This window comes from Pinus tabuliformis, chromosome J (genome assembly GCF_031772625.1).
Source record: "Pinus tabuliformis cultivar Carrire ecotype Pingquan chromosome J, CPIR1, whole genome shotgun sequence".
In the NCBI taxonomy this organism is placed as follows: Eukaryota; Viridiplantae; Streptophyta; class Pinopsida; order Pinales; family Pinaceae; genus Pinus; species Pinus tabuliformis.
Window position 1 is genome coordinate 1630040181 of NC_142295.1, and position 5159 is coordinate 1630045339.

At 37.6% G+C, this 5159-nt stretch overlaps 1 pseudogene; it reads left to right on the forward strand.

Moving 5' to 3' along the window:
* The first annotated feature begins 2090 nt into the window (after nt 1–2090).
* LOC149233741 (G-type lectin S-receptor-like serine/threonine-protein kinase At2g19130 pseudogene) lies at nt 2091–4861 on the forward strand (annotated as a pseudogene).
* Nucleotides 4862–5159: the final 298 nt, after the last annotated feature.

Genomic DNA, 5159 nt, shown 5'->3' on the forward strand with positions numbered 1-5159 from the left:
GTAAATTTCTGTTGAATCAGTTTGTATGTATTTATAAGGATAGTGCAATTGGTATTCTCAGAATCAAAAGGAGAAGGGCATGGAAGATAGGGATTGTTTTCCCTCTGTTCTTCTTCTAGCCACTCTCCATTTTTCCTTGATGTAATGGGAGCATGCCTCACTTTTCTTTTTTTGGAATTAAAAACTAGTAACTGACTATGTTAAAAAAAATGATGAAAGAGATAAATGTTACTAAAGGTAACTATGACAAATAGGTGGATCCTACATAAATTGACAATTCACAAGAATTATTGTATTTAAAAAAAACATAGAAAAATATTTACATAGAATAACATGAAAATCAAATAAATTATTTTACTTATATTAATATAAAAAACATTTTTGTATTAATTTTATTAATTTCATAACCAAATGCATCAGAGAAGAAATAAAATATTTTAAACCAATTTTATAAAATTAATAAAATAAATGATTAAAATATTTTAAAAACTAAACACATTTAAGTTTTAAAACATTGAGCAATTGTTGTATCCATGCCCTTTACTCTTAGCTCTTTTGTTCCTCTCTTGATTCATTTATTAATTCTTATCTTTTATTTTTATAATTATTCGTTTTTATTTTTACTTTATTTTTATTTTTATTCCCTTGAACCCTGAATTTTTAAATTTCAATTTTCTCTTTTTTTGTCTCGTGTGATTTTTCCCCCTTGGGTTATCTATTTGTTAGTTAATTTTGACTTTTTGGTTGATTCTCTTTTATTTTTAACTTAATTTATTTTAATTTTATTTGTATAGTCAACCATTTGAATTTGAAAATAGTTATTAATTTAATTATTCTATGAAATAAACATTTTATTGAAATCAACATTATTTATATTAAATAAAAAAATACAATACCTCATATAACTGGTCATAAAAAAAGAATTCAAGACCCTCATATTATAATTAGCTGAAATTTTTATCATAATTCCAATATTATATATAAAAATAATATATATATATATATATGTATGTTTATATTTTTAAATTAAAAGTAGAAAGAAAGAAAAAAATCCTCTTAATTTTTGGTCAGTGTTACATTCTATTGCAACTCCTTCCATGGAATTCTCTCTATTTAACCTGATGTTAATGCTATGATCTGATTCTTCATCTTGTCCTGATGATGAAATGAATTTTGATTTGATTATCACTAAAAGAATATCTAAGAAATCAAGATATAGATCACAAAAGTCTAAATTTGATCACAACATTTATTAACTTATTAATCCCTTAAAATAAAAAAATATAATTTTCATTACCAAATAATTTTAACAAGAAATTTTAGTCCATACAAAAATATATAAATTTATTATTGCAATTGCATTTTCTTCCATATAAATGCAAGTCCAAATAACTATTTGTTGACCATGATTATAACTTATTTACGGAACAGCCTTTAAGCAACTATTTGTTGACCATGATTATAACTTATTTACGGAATAGTCTTTAAGTGACTTTTTGAAGATTTTGGCAGATTTTTGGTGGGAATCCGGTAAAAAACATTATTGTCAAATCTTGTATTGTTTAAAATGGTTTTTCACTCTATATAGATTATTTATACCTAATATTACATTTTCATTATAAAGTATAAATGTAACTCTCAAATAAATATTTTTCACCCATCACCATAAATTTAGTATTAAATTTTAATTTTTAACCATACAGCTATGTCATAAAATAAATATTTGTTAATTAAATAGTTTTTAAATAATCCTTGACCAATTGGACCTTTAATGTGAATATTTTGGCAACCTGGAATCAGTTTTAAATATTAAATGTTTGAACAATTGCAAGTGCAAACCAGTCTTCCCTCAGTCCGTCGTTTCGTTAGTCTAGGTACACTGTATCGAGTCGTTCAAGCGGCATAGATACCGTAGCAAACACGCAACATTGGTGTAGCTATACCGTATTGACTCGTTCAAACGCAACACGCAACATTCAAAGAACTGGTGTAGGTATACAATGAAAGGCCGGACGGCAGTCAGTCCACCATTGGTGTAGGTATACCGTATAGATTCGTTCAAGTTGACAGGACATTCAAAGGTTTCAAAAGCCAAATCGCAGTCACGAACACGTTATTATGGTGGTATACCGTATCGATTCGTTCAAGTTCACGAGACAGTATTCAAAGGTTGGACCAGACTAATGAACACCTTATAATGGGCTTGAGACCATGGTGTACTGGCAGCAAGGCAGCTCATGTATCATTGATTTTAGAATGGGAAGTGAAAAGAGTATGAGAGAGCGATTCCCATGGATTCTCTACTGTTTTCTCTTCCTGTTTGTGATGCTGTTTCAGATAAAGTCTGGTGATGCGGAAGACGCAGCTTCCGACAGAATAGTGTTGGGCTCTTCTCTCACTGGTAATCAGACCAGGATTTCTAAAGGCGGTATCTTCAAATTGGGATTTTTCAATCTCATCCACAACAATGTTGAAAAATGGTATGTAGGAATTTGGTATGCCCAGGCTTCACAGCAGACAGTCGTTTGGGTGGCCAACGTGCAGCAACCGCTGGAGAACTCGTCCAGCGTTCTTAATCTCACAGACGAAGGGAGTCTCCTTTTGTCTTATGGAAGATCCACCATTTGGTCTTCCAAGGGGAACGGGAATAAGCCTTCTTCTGCTGTGATAACGGATTCTGGTAACTTGGTTGTTGTGAGTGCCAAGAATAACACTCAAATCATTTGGCAGAGCTTTGACTATCCGCAAAATACATGGTTGCGAGGCATGAAGGTTAGCAATAGCCAGAGGCTGTCTGCGTGGCGGAGCCCTTGGGACCCGAGTCCTGGACCCTTCACCCTGCGGATGGATCCAAATGGAGCCGTCCAGTTCGTGCTTATGTGGAATAATGACACCACATATTGGCACAGCGGTCTTTGGAACGGCCAATATTTCAGCAATGTTCCCGACTCCGCGCAAGATGGGTCCGATCTTACATATTTCAGAAGTGGTTCGGCCATGTATTTTACTTCAACTATACCGCAGGGATTCCGTTTCTTTATGGATAAGTCAGGACAAATTCGAGCGGACGCATTGGTGGAAAATAAAAGATGGATGATGATCTGGCAACGGCCCCTCACTCAATGCGAGGTTTATGCCATATGCGGGCCTTATGGATCGTGCAATAATAACAATGTTCAGTCCTGCAACTGCGTGCCGGGTTTTATCCCCAGAGACAGCCAAGAATGGAAATCTCAGCAGTGGTCAAGCGGCTGCGTTCGGAAGACGCCGTTGCGATGCAGTCATGCGAGAAACCAGAGCAGCACGGACCGGTTTGTAGAAATAAGTGGCACATCTGTGCCCTCTCACGGGGTTGAATACAAAGGCCAAAAGCGGTGCCAGGAAGCCTGTCTCAGCAATTGCTCCTGCACTGCATACGCTTACGTTAACGGCACTTCGCAGAGGTGTGTGATGTGGTTCGATGAATTACTAAATTTGTACGATACTTCCAACGGGATCTCTGTGTTTCTGCGGTTAGATGCCGCTGATGTGCCTCATTCCGTCAATTCCAACAAGAAGGCCAAACTCGCAGGCGTGGTGGGCGGTGTCGTAGGAGGGCTGCTTGCTATTTTGGCTTTTGCGTTGTTGTTTATCTGGTGTTGGAAGCGATCGATTTTGTTTTCCACAGAATACGTCCCCGCCGGGCTAACTTTATTCACTTACAGAGAGCTGCAGAATGCAACGAAGAATTTTTCTGAGCGTCTGGGAGGTGGGGGTTTCGGCTCCGTCTTCAAAGGGACTTTAGCAGATGGCTCTCCGGTGGCAGTTAAGAAGTTGGAGAGTGTAAGCCAAGGAGAGAAGCAGTTTGCCATGGAGGTGAGTACCATCGGAGTTGCCCAGCATGTAAATTTGGTTAGGCTGCTGGGGTTTTGTATAGAGGGCTCCCAAAGACTGTTGGTGTACGAATACATGCCTAATGGCTGCCTCAGCTCCTTCCTATTCAAGAAATCCCAGAAAAATCATGAACAGCACAAGTTGTTGAACTGGAAAACGAGCTTCAGCATCGCGGTCGGAACTGCCCGGGGAATTGTTTACCTGCACGAGAAGTGCAAGGACCGCATTATTCACTGCGACATCAAGCCCGAAAATATCCTCCTGGATGCCAATTTCTGCCCGAAGGTGGCCGATTTTGGAATGGCGAAGCTCCTGGGCAGAGAGTATAGTAAGGTCTTGACGACCATGAGAGGAACGAGAGGGTATTTGGCCCCCGAGTGGCTCTCAGGTCTGCCGATCACCGTGAAGGCCGACGTCTACAGCTTCGGGATAACGTTGCTTGAAATAATTGGGGGGCAGAGAAACATGGACAAGGTCTCTGAATCCTCCGAACTGTATTTTCCAGCTTGGGCTGCAACTCACATCAGCAGAGGAAACGCCATGGAAGTGCTCGACAAGGAATTGTTGAATGATGCAGACCTGGAAGAAGTGAAGAGGGCTGCCATAGTGGCAGGATGGTGTATCCAGGACGACGAAGACGCGAGGCCGTCGATGAGTAAAGTGTTGCAGATATTGGAAGGTATTGTTGACGTACCCCCTCTTCCCCCGATTCCCCACTCTCTCGATGCCTGTGACGACAGTCCAGTCGTTTTCTTTTGGGATAAAGATACTTCTGCATATGCACGCAACGACACTGGGACTCTCTCCACTCCATTGTAGCGTCTCCTCGATAATAGTTTTTACATAAAGATGAGTCTCCCTTGTTAAAATAAGCTAAGTACTCATGACTAGTTGGTTAAAATTAGAGAGTAAATAAATTTGAGTGTCCAGTAATTTGAAGTATATAAGTTGTTAGTTGGAAATATATACATATTTTTTGTTGGGTTAATTGTAATTATTAGATTTTATGTGATCAATAAAAACGGTAGTTTTTGTGTTTTGTGTGTGAACTTTATGTTTTGGTTTTTATGTTTTTTCAACAAATTAGTATCAAATAAAATTATAAAGAGTTAAGAAGATGTTAAAATAAGCTAATTACTTCTAAAGAGTTGGCTAAAATTAAAGAATGGTGTTGAAGTGTTGAGTCAAGTCAAAGTAAAGTTACAAAGACCCAGTGAGATTTTAAAATAAGTTAATTACTTCTACTTGAAGAGTTGGCTAAAATTAAAGAATTAGTTGCAAAAAGC